General features: G+C 41.7%; 1 non-coding gene across 1 annotated transcript; it reads left to right on the top strand.

Annotated features, from left to right (window-relative positions):
* The first annotated feature begins 15,056 nt into the window (after positions 1-15,056).
* Positions 15,057-15,130, top strand: trnae-uuc. The gene has a single exon. It is a non-coding gene; the product is annotated as a tRNA-Glu (tRNA).
* Positions 15,131-15,929: the final 799 nt, after the last annotated feature.

The following is a 15,929-nucleotide window of genomic DNA, read 5'->3' on the forward strand; positions in this document are numbered from 1 at the left end:
GTAACACAACAAAATGTGAAAAAAGTCAAGGGATGTGAGTACTTTCTGAAGGCACTGTAGCTATACAGGTAACTGAAATATCCAAGCATGTTAACTTCACATAAATTAGAATGGTTGTACATGTGGTAATGTATGTGTGAGAAACACTAGTTTCAACTGGTCACTAATTGATTGATACACAGAGGGATTGGTCATGTGGTCGGGGTGGATGAACCAGGGTTGGGTGAATGGGTGTCCATCAACGAGGATCAACCCAATCAAAATGCAATTGCATCTAATGTCCTTAACACTTGTGGATTATATTGATCCAGAAGCTATAGTCAATACTGTAATGAAATCACAATCCTCCTTACAGTCATTCATCAGCTAACATAACAGTTCCTACCCAGGATAGAGGGGACCGTAGATCGTAGATGAGACATTCCAATGGGTCAATCAATAGTCAATCAATCAACTAACCAATCACGTTCGGTTGCTATAGTGAGCTGACTATATTAAATTGTCATAATAAGGCACACTGCTCTAAAATTCCTAGTAGACTCTTAAAAGTGCAGGATTTGAATCCAAAAACGAATGGATAATATCCTAAATGACTGGTCAGTTAGTGCCAGAGAAAATGGCTCTTCGAGTTATTGCATAATGATTCAGGTTGGTGTATATGAGAGAAATAACAAGCATAGAATGTAGTGGCTGCTGTCTTTTCTCAACCATAGTGAGAGTCCCTGTGGTGTTTGTACAAGTGCTCCTCTCAACATGAAGCCTGGGTACAATACGTAGGAGTAGCTAGCACTCCTGAAGTGTGCTTCAGCCAAGGGGATTATTAAAACGATTAGTGGAGATTGCTTTATTTATCTCCTTGGAACAACATTATTGCACATTCAAAACCTCATTCACAAGCATGAGCAGGCAAAATCCTTCATGTTTCATGTTCGTACGAAGTCTGTTTTATACAGCGACATGAAGAGGGTAATGTGTAAACTTCACTAAATAATGGATGGTGATTTTCATGCTTTCCCGCTTTTGCATAATGTCTCTTCTAACAAAGGGATAGTATATTGTAAAAGTGTGCTTGATATATGTGAAATGGGTTGCTAACTGCTGAGAGCTAGAAATTGAGAATATGGTTTAAAATCAGAATATATAATCATTTTTGCAGTTCATTTATACAGTTGCAGAGGCGAAGCCATGGCAGGGCCAGGCCAGATTGAACTGGCCCACCCAATCAGGATCGCTTAAAATATATATATATATATATCTATACAGTATATATATATATACAGTGGGGAGAACAATTATTTGATACACTGCCGATTTGGCAGTTTTTCCTACTTACAAAGCACGTAGAGGTCTGTAATTTTTATCATAGGTACACTTCAACTGTGAGAGACGGAATCTAAAAAAAAAAAAAATCCAGAAAATCACATTGTATGATTATTATTCTAAAATGTAGAAAATAGTACAAATAAATAAAAACCCTTGAAGGTGTTCTAAAACTTTTGACCAGTAGTGTCAAAAGTTGTATTTCATTTTCAATAGCTTTTTTAAAAAATCTAAAAAAATCTAAAAAAAATAATTTATTTTCACTTTGTCATTACTGGGTATTATGTGTAGAAGGGTGAGAGAAAAAACCCCATATTTAATCAATTTTTAATTCAGAGGTAACACAACAAAATGTGGAATAAGTCAAGGGATATGAATACTTTCTGAAGGCACTGTATGTGCTTGATTCCAGTGAGCTATTGTATTCATACCCGCCGTGATATTAGGCTATGTATGATGATGTCATGTTTTCATGACTGCCTTGGTAGGCCAGGTTTATGTTTGTTGATTCAAGTGAGCTATTAATTCATACCCTCCGTGGTATCATAGTTAATGATTTTTATGTTTTCATGCCTGAATGCCTATACAGTAGCGTTTGCTTATTCAAAGTAAGCTATTCATTTCATGCCCGGCGTACAGTTCGAGATACAGGCCTAAAGTGTGTGCATTGTATTGTGTTTGGCTGTTTTCATATGACAAAAAGTGTGCATTTTTGTGCTTAATGAAAACACTTTCAGGGCATTATATTCTTTCTTGTGCAATAGTGCAATAAGCTGTTTGTCCATATTCCAGTCTAGTGCCGAGCTGCTGTCCGGCAGATGCGCTGTCCATGGTCCTGAATCCACCTGTTTTGCTCGTAGATCGCTCCTTTGAGTGGGAGTGGTCGATCTGATCTGATAATATGTTGTTTATTTCATGAGGTTGGACTGTCAAACTGAACGCTTCATCCATTATCCGTATTTTGTGACAGTATATTTTCTCCTATTTTACCACTTCACTTATCTGCTGCTGTAGAATATCATTCTCTCTCGCTCTCCTTTCTCTCTCTCTCTCTCTCTCTCTCTCTCTCTCTCTCTCTCTCTCTCTCTCTCTCTCTCTCTCTCTCTCTCTCTCCTTCTCTCTCTCTGAATACTTTATGTAGGTGGTAGAAATGTTGTGTATTTCATTATGTTTGTTTACTGTGGGACTCAGACAATCGGCCTGTTTTGTCAGCGGTGTTGTTGTAAGTGGCTGTGTAGTTGTGTACTTGCGCTGCCTACTTGCCAATAACAACGGGCTTGTTTGTCAAGGGACATTTGCTGTGTTATGTGTTAAATGATGTAATGCACAGGAGGTTGGTGGCACCTTAATTGGGGAGGGCGGGCTCATGGTAATGGCTGGAGCGGAAAGAGTGGAATGGTATCAAACACATGGTTTCTATGTGTTTGATGCCATTCCATTCACTCTGTTCCAGCCATTATTATGAGTCGTCCTCCCCTCAGCAGCCTCCACTGATGCAATGTGATCGCACACATTTTCACTTAGATATGTCGGGCAGTGAGGGGATACTCATGTTTTTTTTCAGTGGGCATTGCATATACTCACTTCTTAATCCCACTGATGCGTATCAAAGTAGTGTAGTGGAGGTATACACTGTGTCAATTATGTAGTACAATAGAGAAATCATGAGCTGTGTTCGAATACTTATACTAACCGCACTAACGTACTATTTGTGACGTGAATTGAGTATATAGTATGCTTATTGGTCATAATATGGATATAGTTAGTATGCCAAAAGTTCCTGGATGTTGTACTAAATTTGCCAAAATACGAAATATACAAGCAATGGACACTATTTCCGTGCTTTTAGGCCCATAATGCAATTCTTCAGAAAATGGTCATGGCTTCACAACATTTTCAGATTTGAAGAAAATGGCGTAAAATATGCAGACGAAGTCCGACGAGAGCGGATACAAATACATTTATTTAACTAATTATGACAAATGTTAAGAAAATGTTGAGCAATGTAATAAAGTAATGACTTTTCAAATAAGTTACGTTAGACGTTATGTTGGCTGCCAATTTGCTATCTACGCTATCCTTACGAACCGCATAGTATTACATCTCATGCTATCTAACTAACTACCCAACGTTTATTGACTTGATTATTCACGTCATTCTTAGCTAAGTGGTATAGTCGTTGTGCATTTCAATGGACATTGTTAATTCTGGCAATCTACTCCGATTTCAGAGCACTCTCGTCTGAGTGTGCCAGAGCGCAGAATAACTGCTCAACACCCGTTGAATATGGCTAGTGTCAATAAACTTTGGCCAAAAAAAGCGTGATTAAATTGTTGCCAGCAGCACAGTTACAGTCACCAATGCTCTGGATAACATGAAAACAGCCTAACTAGCTCTGCTAGGGCGAGTAAAATGGTCAGAGTGAGGTGTTCTCTCATTTGTGTCTGGAAGTAGCTAGACAAAATTAGCCAGTTACAGTGGCTTGCGAAAGTATTCATCCACCTTGGCATTTTTCCTATTTTGTTGCCTTACAACTGGAATTTAAATGGATTTTTTTGGGGGGGTTGTATCATTTGATTTACACAACATGCCTACCACTTTGAAGATGCAAAATATTTTTCATTGTGAAACAAACAAGAAATAAGACCAAAAAAAACAGAAAACATGAGCGTGCATAACTATTAACCCCCCCACCCTCCCAAAGTCAATACTTTGTAGAGCCACCTTTTGCAGCAATTACAGCTGCAAGTCTCTTGGGGTATGTCTCTATAAGCTTGGCACATCTAGCCACTGGGATTTTTGTCCATTCTTCAAGGCTAAACTGCTCCAGCTCCTTCAAGTTGGATGGGTTCCGCTGGTGTACACCACAGATTCTCAATTGGATTGAGGTCTGGGCTTTGACTAGGCCATTCCAAGATATTTAAATGTTTCCCTTTAAACCACTCGAGTGTTGCTTTAGCAGTATGCTTAGGGTCATTGTCCTACTGGAAGGTGAACCTCCGTCCCAGTCTCAACTCTCTGGAAGACTGAAACAGGTTTCCCTCAAGAATTTCACTGTATTTAGTGACATCCATAATTGCTGCCACCACCATGCTTCACTGTGGGGATGGTGTTCTCGGGGTGATGAGAGGTGTTGGGTTTGCTCCAGACATAGCGTTTTCCTTGATGGCCAAAAAGCTCAATTTTAGTCTCATCTGACCAGAGTATCTTCTTCCATATGTTTGGGGAGTCTCCCACATGGCTTTTGGCGAACACCAAACGTGTTTGCTTTTTTCTGGCCACTCTGTGGAGTGTACGGCTTAAAGTGGTCCTATGGACAGATACTCCAATCGCCGCTGTGGAGCTTTGCAGCTCCTTCAGGGTTATCTTTGGTCTCCTTGTTGCCTCTCTGATTAATGCCCTCCTTGCCTGGTCCGTGTGTTTTGGTGGGCAGGCCTCTCTTGGCAGGTTTGTTGTGGTGCCATATTCTTTCAATGTTTTTATATTTAATGGTGCTCATGGGATGCTCAAAGTTTCAAAAAAAATGTTTTTACCCAAACCTGATCTGTACTTCTCCACAACTTTGTTCCTGACATGTTTGGAGAGCTCCTTGGTCTTCATGGTGCCGCTTGCTTGGTGGTGCCCCTTTCTTAGTGGTATTGCAGACTCTGGGGCCTTTCAGTACAGGTGTATATATACTGAGATCATGTGACAGCTCATGTGACACTTAGATTGCACACATGTGGACTTTATTTAACTAATTATGTGACTTCTGAAGGTAATTGGTTGCACCAGATTTTTTTAGGGGCTTCATAGCAAAGGGGGTGAATACATACTTTTCCGTTATTTATTTATTGACATTTTTGTTTAGTTATGTTTTTCATTTCACTTCACCAGCTTGGACTATTTTGTGTATGTCCATTACATGAAATCCAAATAAAAATAAATGTTAATTACAGGTTGTAATGCAACAAAAGAAAAATATAACGCCAAGGGGGATGAATACTTTTGCAAGGCACTGTAGCTTGTGTGCTTGACTGCCGTTAAACGCTCCAATCAACCCTACTCCTCGGCCAGAGCGTCCAGTGTGCGCTCTGAACGCTCCTAGAGCGCACGCTTGCACTCCAGATTGAATTTACGAACACACCCGAAACAAGCTAGCAAGAGGTTGCATAGCAACAGCATCAACTTCCAGTAGACCGGCGAAGCCCTAGTACGCTCAACTGAAATGAGACCGTTCTCGTTTACAGTATACTAAAATGAACTAATAGTATATAGTATGTAGTATATACTCATTAAGTATGTAGTATACAGTATGTTGGTATGGGTATTCGAACACTGCTATGCACAAAGTAGCCTACACAAACACATATCACGTGAAATATTTGGCAATATGGGTTTGAAAAGTGTAAGTGTGAAACCATAGCATAGGCCATGTGCAGGTAATGTGGCTTGGCCGGTGCTGGCTGAGCCCGCGAGAATCGGATCAAAGATTTCAGAACTGGACAGCTCTGCACTCTGCTCTATTCTCTGACTCCTGATATTGGCATTCAAAACGAGAATTGTGCATTTATTCCCATGTCTCATGATTTCTACAGTTTAACCTAGCCTCTTTATTTTGCTTCTCCATAGAAGAGCTTTAGGGACAGGCTATGAAAATTAGGCCAGGGCCCTGACTCGATCCAGTAGTGATCACCATTCCCCTTATAGACGAAATAGCCTAGGCCTACAGACATCATGTAGCAGAGACTACAGCCTAGAAAAGTTAAACAAGAGTAGTAATATTAGGGCAGAAATATGTGAAAACCATGGTGTATGGAATTGAGTGTGGCCTAGGCCTTTTTTTGTAACCAATAAATATCCTCTAGCAAAACGCACAATACAGAGATGAATCAGCAGCGACTAGCATCCAAGCTTTCAGCTGCTATGAAGTGTAGGAACTCCTTGAGTGTCCCGTTCTCATGTAACGCACCACCACAGAAATCTGTTCATTTTCTTACCTCTGTGCTTATCTGGTTCTTAGCCTAACATATCATCCCTAAGGGTTAGGCTTATTATTTAATTCTGGATATCATGATGGATGTATTTCGCATTGCCATGATTTTAGGTCATTCAGTAGCCTACATCTGTTTCTCATAGCATTTTTCACACAGGGCGCTTTCATTCGCCAGACAGGACATTTGGGAAATGTTGGACCCACATCTCCATGCACCACGACTACACGACTGATGTTTGGGTATTTTTGCTGTATTTTGGCTGGAAAATGTTGGCCCAGTCACTTTTACTCAGGCCCAGCCATATGGCAATTCCTGCCTACGCCTCTGTACAGTTGTCATCAGATTAATTTATGATCAGGACATTGTCAAAATCAAAGAACAACTTCACCTGCAAACAAATATTTTTCACTTCAAGAGCGAACCTGACATCTAAAAGCAAAGCATATTTTTTCTCTGTCATCTGCCATTACGTAAGATATACTATAATATATTTTGCAAGTGTAGCAAAGTGATATTTACACTTCGGCAAAAGTCCTTGAAACGCAAAGTGAAAGTAGAAGAAAAAAATCTATATGCATTATCAAAGTAGTTGATGCCTCCACTCATTTGAAATCGAAACAGAGAGTGTGTATTTGAACAGGGCCTTTGATTCATGCATGCACACACTCCTTGATCCCTCCAGCTTAATCCTTCAACTGGCTCGGACAAGAACACTTTGACAATTTAAGACCTCTTCCCTCAAAGTATGTGGAATATTCCTGTTGACCTATTACAACTTGGATTTGGAAACATGCATTCAATTAATCAGTCTTGTAGCTCTCAATAGCAGTCAGTAAATATACCCACAAGGCATGAACCTATCTTCTTTTAACAGAAAAATCTACATAGTTCAAGTTATTCAATAGAAACTTTGTAATAAGTTGAGGCCTTTAAAGTTTATATCAACTTTATATTCAGTTGCTTATTATTTCAAAACCTCTGACCCGCTACTCCATCTCGCTAAACTAAAGTTGAGGCGAATAACTCTTCCTAGTCAGGATAATGGGCGGCATTCTGGACGAACCTTCCCACCACTGTGACACCTATCAATCAGTGTTCCCTATGGAAACTGGGAGAAATAGTCTCAGGTGCAGGGTGGCCATTTTGTGCCAAATGACATCACTTAATGCCTCATCAATCTGTCCATGGTCTGCCATTTTGTGCCAGATGACATCACATAATGCCTCATCAATCTGCCCCATGTTTCGGTGCACTTGCGAGGTTCAGTCCCCGACACTCAATATCAAACAGACACACCTATGACTGTCTTACAGGGGGATCCATTTCAGTTTCCCGTTTCCTCTCCAGGAACCAGACACACCGAGGTATCAGCAAAGTGTCAAAATGAACAGAACTGGGACTGATGAACACGTAGCAGTCCTCAAAACTGAGCAGACAAACAACTAGAAATGCCAATGACTTTTCCTCAGGGGAGGGATGTTATTGAAGACAGGAAAACTTGCCCGTTCCTTGGAGAGAGCAGGGCATCCTGTGAGGCGCCATCAACCAAAGGACCACTTCAAGTTGGACACACCACACACACTCACACACACACACTATCTGGGGCCTATGTAATCACCAGCCAGGACAAAATAACTCCCAAACAGGACTCTCCACACATCTATCCCTCTCTCTTTAGAGTGAAATGTGAAAAGAAAAGGGAGAGGAGGCAGAGGACAGGTCACTTGATTCTAGGGGTGCAGAATAATACAGCTGAAATTGGGTGACAATGGTTAGGCCCTCGAGGTACAAATCTGTTGCAAATTACCTCTTTTGCAGTGTTTCATTGCTAATGGAGACCCAGGACTAGGCTATGTGCCAAATTGCACCCTATTCTCTCTCTATATAGTGCACTACTTTTGACCAGGGTCCACAGGTGCAAGTGTTGCCAAGTGCACTTAAAAATTTGAATAGGGTACAATTCGGGATGCAACCTATTTTTTTGCAAGGAGAAAATAAAAGGGACGTGGTGGCAGACAGTATCGAGCAAGGCAGATTGCTTCTGATGCAGTGAAAACAGTAATGCCTCAGGGATGCTATGTTTTGTCCTTACCAAACAATACTTAGTAAGCAGTATGACTATGCAGTTAAACAGGTGGTTAAACAGGTGGTTATATACTGAGGTCCAAAAGTATTAGGACAGAGACACATTTTTGGTTGTTTTGGTTCTGTACTCTATATGTGTGTCTGACTGTTTGCAGGAGATGAACATGTAAACTAAGACAGGCCAAATTCCCTGATCAATACGTGACATATTCAATACTTTTCATGTTGTCTCCTTTGAAGTTCTTTCTCCCTGCTGTCAATTCTTCACTTTAACGAAAAAAATATCACTATAATCTCATGCATTTGTTTGGAATTGGGGGTTGGGGATCCCTATTTCCTGATAAACCCTGACTTTCCACATTTCCATCATACTTGTTGTGCTAGCTGAGCAAGGTGGAAGATAAGGTAGTGAGGACGTTTGCCTCAAAATGGAAGTAGTGAACTGCCCTCAAGGCATCAGGATGTTCATGTGAAGTAATAATTTACGCTTTGACTCCAGCAGCACTGAAAATGAACACTGAAAACAGAAGGCAATTTCTTATTTATCTCTCTTCGTGCATCATTCCTTTGTCTCTACCCGTCCTCTCCACATCTGACAGGAGTTTTACAATCATCAGACCCATGGGGCGGCGCACATTTGGCCCAGCGTCGTCCAGGATAGGGGAGGGAATGGCCGGCAGGGATGTAGCTCAGTTGGTTGAGCATGGCGTTTGCAACGCCAGGGTTGTGGGTTCAATTCCAGTAAAAATATATATATACAGTGAGGGAAAAAAGTATTTGATCCCCTGCTGATTTTGTACGTTTGCCCACTGACAAAGACATGATACGTCTATAATTTTAATGGTAGGTTTATTTGAACAGTGAGAGACAGAATAACAACAAATAAATCCAGAAAAACGCATGTAAAAAATGTTATAAATTGATTTGCATTTTAATGAGGGAAATAAGTATTTGACCCCTCTGCAAAACATGACTTAGTACTTGGTGGCAAATCCCTTGTTGGCAATCACAGAGGTCAGATGTTTCTTGTAGTTGGCCACCAGGTTTGCACACATCTCAGGAGGCATTTTGTCCCACTCCTCTTTGCAGATCTTCTCCAAGTCATTAAGGTTTCGAGGCTGACGTTTGGCAACTCGAACCTTCAGCTTCCTCCAAAGATTTTCTAGGGATTAAGGTCTGGAGACTGACTAGGCCACTCCAGGACCTTAATGTGCTTATTCTTGAGCCACTCCTTTGTTGCCTTGGCCGTGTGTTTTGGGTCATTGTCATGCTGGAATACCCATCCACGACCTATTTTCAATGCCCTGGCTGAGGGAAGGAGGATCTCACCCAAGATTTGACGGTACATGGCCCCGTCCATCGTTCCTTTGATGCGGTGAAGTTGTCCTGTCCCCTTAGCAGAAAAACACCCCCAAAGCATAATGTTTCCACCTCCATGTTTGACGGTGGGGATGGTGTTCTTGGGGTCATAGGCAGCATTCCTCCTCCTCCAAACACAGCGAGTTGAGTTGATGCCAAAGAGCTCGATTTTGGTCTCATCTGACCACAAAACTTTCACCCTGTTCTCCTCTGAATCATTCAGATGTTCAGTGGCAAACTTCAGACGGGCCTGTATATGTGCTTTCTTGAGCAGGGGGACTTCGCCGGGCGCTGCAGGATTTCAGTCCTTCACGGCGTAGTGTGTTACCAATTGTTTTCTTGGTGACTATGGTCCCAGCTGCCTTGAGATCATTGACAAGATCCTCCCGTGTAGTTCTGGGCTGATTCCTCACCGTTCTCATGATCATTGCAACTCCACGAGGTCAGATCTTGCATGGAGCCCCAGGCCGAGGGAGATTGACAGTGCTTTTGTGTTTCTTCCATTTGATTTTTGTTTTAGATTCCGTCTCTCACAGTTTAAGTGTACCTATGATAAAAATTACAGACCTCTACATGCTTTGTAAGTAGGAAAACCTGCAAAATCGGCAGTGTATCAAATACTTGTTCTCCCCACTGTATATAAAAAATAATAATGTATGCACTCACTAACTGTAAGTCGCTCTGGATAAGAGCGTCTGCTAAATGACTCAAATGGAAATGTAAATCTATCGAGTCAATAAAACATTGCATTACATTACTCCCCCCCAAGAGACCTCATATGTCCGGTCTTATCAAAAACAATGTGCTGAATAGTTAGTTCATACAAACACACACACACACACACACACACACACACACACACACACACACACACACACACACACACACACACACACAAACGGAAGAACAGACACACACACACACACACACCCATGTCATCATTCCTATGAACAAGACTCATCTAGTAGTGGATACAATCATACAATCCCCCTCCCGAACCACACCTCAGAATAACACCTATAGTCATCAGTCATCCCCACATCAACAGAGCCTCCTGTACTGTGTGTCTCTTCAACTACCGACAGCTAAGGGGGTGATTACCAGTCTTCTGAAGGTTATGGCTCTCGACCAACTCACACATGCACACACGCACACACACAGGCTCTCTAGACCAACACACTCTCACACGCACACACACACACACACACACACAGGCTCTCTAGACCAACTCACTCAGACACACACACACACACACACACACACATTTCCTCTACTGTAGCTATCCTTTATCTCCTGCCAGCTGAGAAGCCTGAGGAGGTCCTTCACCGTTGCTACTGCACAATACGGCTCAATAATTACCTGCCAACATATAGGGGTCATTTCAGCAATATACCTCTCTGTTTCTCTGTTCTATCCTGACACCTCAAACAGACACAAAACATGTCAAGAAATTCTCCCAAACCTTTGTATTTCATTGATATTTCCACACCTCCTAGAGAGGAACGTATGTCTTACATATGGTCTCTCTCCAGGTATGATGACTGACAAGCTAGAGTGAGAAGAGGAGAGATTAGCCCATCCTGTGAATCCTGCAACGCCTGTGATTTGTATTCCCTAAAAACAGCTCAAAGATACCTTGTGCCAAAAACACCAATAAAAGTAATTAAATCCAGCAACCTCATCAATCTCCCTGATGCCATCTTCCCTGCCAACAAACCATGTCTCTCTGTCTCTCTCTCTCTCTCTCTCTCTCTCTCTGTCTCTGTCTCTGTCTCTCTCTCTCTCTCTCCTCTCTCTCCTTTTTCTCTCTCTCTCTCTCTCTCTCTCTCTCTCTCTCTCTCTCTCTCTCTCTCTCTCTCTCTCTCTCTCTCTCTCTCAGTACTAAATAAACACTGGTTGGTCTTCTGCCTAGCTGGTCACTCAGCAACTCTCTCACCTGGCATGCCTCCAGAATGGGAGGCTCTGATTGGGCCGTGAAAGATCGAGAGGGCCGCGGACTGTTGGATCGTTGGTACCACCATGAAAAAACAAGGAAGTCTTTATGACAAGATTGTACTGCCTTATACTGCCACCAGTTGATAGAACGTGGATAATAGGCTATTTATATTGACGTTTGGGAGGGATGGGTGTAGAGTGTCACAGTGGTTAAATGCTGTGATATAGATATATCGGGAGTTACTGTAGTGGTGTTGAGGCTATTTAGGTTCTAGATGTCATTTTGGGGATTATTTTCAAATAATCTGATCAATCATTCCATGTTTTCCTACCCAATCAACCTTGGAGGTTGCTACATAATAAATGCTCTGTGTCCTGTTATCAACATAACTTTTTATGCAAGCATCCTCTCATTATTTGCATGACTAAATGTTAGCCTGGTTCGATTTTGATTACTTGTGCTGTTCATTGTCTTCCTCTGTAGCAGCTACATACAGTACAGCTTGTTAATAGGAGAATAAAGCACCACTCAGACTACTCCATGCATGAAATGCTACTTTACAAAATGACATTTCCAAAAGCGTGTTTCATTAACTATGTTTCTATGGGGAGAACAAAACATTATTATTCGGCACTTCTCAAATCTATTCTAGTCCCAGGGTGGAGTCACGATTGATGGGGGAATATGTCTCCTGTCAGTCCCTCTTTCCATTTCAAACAACACGTTGGCGAATTGCGCACGTCTATATGATAAATGTGATCATTTGATGTGATCCAGATTCATTAAAAAGGTGTCTCACCTGAATGATGATGGATAGGGTGAGAGGAAATAGAACCGACTGAATCATTCCTCTGTGTTTTTGTAATGAACATGAGGCCTACAGATTATGTAGGCTGTTCTCTTCAACCATAAAGGTGTGTTATTGTGATTCTCAGTGCTTGACTTGGGCAGGAGCTTACCGGAGCTGAGTACCGGCACCTCACATTATCTACTGCTTGAGCTCCTGTTCCTCTTATAGAAAGTATTGTGGAGATCCTGCACCTAAATGTAAACAGTACCGCCAACAAAAATGAGTACCGGCACCTATTTCAGTCTAAGTCAAACACTGGTGATTCTGTATAGCTTAAGGTCAGTTGTCATTACATATAACACCATTGCTGTTTTCGTGTCTCTTTGGATGCTAATAGGAGTAGGGCCTAGAGTTTGGGCCCCAGTTCAAGCCACCAAACTGTCAAAAACATCACTGCTAAAAAGCACAGTCCCAGCGTTGCACGTAATTAACATTTTAATGACAGATACTGTACATGAACTTCATGAGAAATGTATCTCGTTACAACTGTTCTGGAGACCACAGTTTCCAAAAATTTCCATAAAATGGCACAAATTCTCAATGTTTTTCCTACCAGAACACAGCGACAAGTCATTTGCACAATTCCAAATCCACAATCCGACCTAATGCACAGTGGCTCACCTTCTAATTCGCTCAGGGACTACGACTTAATCACACTCATCACAGCCGCCGCCCGCCATTTTGTTTCCTCGCAGTAAACACTAATTGGACGGAATAATAATCATGCAGTATTTTTCTTCATCTCATTTTCTGATTGTAACTGTATTTCTCATCGTTCTCTCTCTCCATTCCTCCATCCCTCCATCTCTTCCCTCAGTTGCCAGACAACCCTAGGGTGTTGGTTGGTTTGTCAAGAAAACCCATCTCACTCAAGCTGTTAACTGCCGCCGCCCTATTTTTCCAGAGCGTATAAGGTAATTACCCTCAGCTATGAATTCAGTGACAACCAGATCTGGCTGCTGATATGATAAAAATAGCTGACAGGGATTTTAGCACAATAGTAACATTGTCTCATAGAAAGAGAGGGCTTCTGGTGAATTCCGATGAGGCCTTCCTTCGATAATTATCTCCATGTCATTCAGATGGGACACCGGATAAGCCATTTTGTTTGCAGAGAGAGTAGAGAGAGAGAAAGAGAGAGCGAGAGAGAGACAGAGAAAAAGGGAGGGAGGGACGATAATTATTGAGCAAAGGGACATAGGTGATAATACTGCCTTTGGACAACCTTAGTCAATTGTGATGACTTCATCCAGAATGTAATGTATGTTGCTTTGTCTGTAGAGATCCATAGATAAAACCAAGGATATGGTAAAATGATTATCATCAATGTTATGTATGTGTAAAGATACTGCCTATCGTGCAAAAGCAGTTGTCTCAATTCAAAAGAGCAATTGGTTAATTAGGGAATATGATCTTATCTCCACTTTAGGGCTCGGATACACCAATAGTTTTTGCCTGCCTAGAGTACTTTGCGAACCGAGTGACAAACAATTTTACATGTAGAATCGTGCGAAAATGTCGGCAGTCAGACGTCAACAGAATGCTGAACGATCGGTAGACAAACGGGAAATCCACATTAGGTTCGATGAGTCCATTACTATAGGCCACTGGGGCTAATAATTTTGAGGCAATGACAAACCTATAGCTATTGAGTTACCGTGTTACCCAAGAAATATACTAAACCAAAATATAAACGCAACATGCAACAATTTCTAAGATTTTACTGAGTTACAGTTCATATATCTGATTCAGAGGGGTTGGGTTAAATGCGGAAGACACATTTCAGTTGAATGCAATCAGTTGTACAACTGACTAGGTATCCCCCTTTCCATTTCCCTTATCTGGAAATCAGTCAATTGAAATAAATTCATTAGGCCCAACTCTATGGATTTCACATGACTGGGAATACAGATATGCATCTGTTGGTCACAGATACCTTTTTAAAAAATGGGCCTCAGAATGGGCCTCAGGATCTCGTCACTGTATTTCTGTGCATTCAAATTGCCATCGATAAAATGCAATTGTGTTCGTTGTCCGTAGCTTATGCCTGCCCATACCATAACCCCACACCCACCATGGGGTACTCTATTCACAACATTGACATCAGCAAACCGCTCACCCACATGACGCCATACAGTGGTCTGCGGTTGTAAGGCCGGTTGGATGTACTGCCAAATTCTCTAAAACAACGTTGGAGGTGGCTTATGGTAGAGAAATGAACATTCAACTCTCTGGCAACTGCTCTGGTGGACATTCTTGCAGTCAGCATGCCAATTGTCCACTCCCTCAAAACTTGAGACATCTGTGGCATTGTGTTGTGTGACAAAACTGCACATTTTAGAGTGGCCTTTTATTGTCCCCATCACAAGGTGCACCTGTTGATATGCCACACCTGTCAGGTAGATGGATCATCTTGGCAAAGGAGAAATGCTCACTAAAAGGGATGTAAACTAATTTGTGCGTAAGGAACATTTCTGGGATCTTTTATTTCATCTCATGAAACTTGGGACCAACACTTTACTTGTTGCAGGTGCCCTGTGGCTCAGTTGGTAGAGCATGGCACTTTCAATGCCATGGTCGTGGGTTTGATTCCCACAGGGGACCAGTACGAATGAAAATGTATGTACTCACTACTGTAAGTCCCTCTGGATAAGAGTGTCTGCTGAAATGTAAATGTATTTTTCTTTTGTTCAGCGTAGATCAAACCAATGTTATCTTGCCATAACACAATCCTTAGCCATGACTCACCACCACCAGTGCGCTCTTCAACCCTCCTTTTCCAGAAACACTATTTCAGCCCAATAAACCCAGAGTCAGATCATTCATGCCGACATGCGGTTCAAGACTGCCATGTAAGGTTATAAAATAGGTCTTTCTGGGGGTCAATCTACTGGTAAAGGTCACCCAGGCTTCAAATCACACGCAGAGGAATACAAGCCACCCTATAACCGCTGACACGGGGCATAAAGGAATGTCTCGGAAAGGGTGTTCTAGAGGTGAGAGTTCAAACGGAAGCTAGCCACGGTGTTGAGAAACATGGAGACCTTCAACTTGTCCTTTTGAACACCAAACGTAGTTTGATAGCAAATCTAGCTACCACTAGTTACCACTAGTTACCACTTCTACTGTTACTTCTACATGTAGCTATTACTACTTCTACTAGCAGCTTCTTCTATGCAGTTACTACTTGTAGGCCTACATCTATTTCTAGCTACTTGTTTCTAGTTATGTCATTTTGAACACGGTTGCTGTGAGTGCACTGAAATCTGAGATCCCTGGTTGGTGTCTGAATATTATGGACACACGTCAAGAGAGTGACATTTCAACGGGGAGTTGAGATAGCTCACAGTAAATACCACGCTTCAATTTTATTTTGTAATGCCAGACTATTTTGTTGGAGTAA

This window comes from Coregonus clupeaformis, unplaced genomic scaffold (assembly GCF_020615455.1).
Source record: "Coregonus clupeaformis isolate EN_2021a unplaced genomic scaffold, ASM2061545v1 scaf0189, whole genome shotgun sequence".
Classification (NCBI taxonomy): Eukaryota; Metazoa; Chordata; class Actinopteri; order Salmoniformes; family Salmonidae; genus Coregonus; species Coregonus clupeaformis.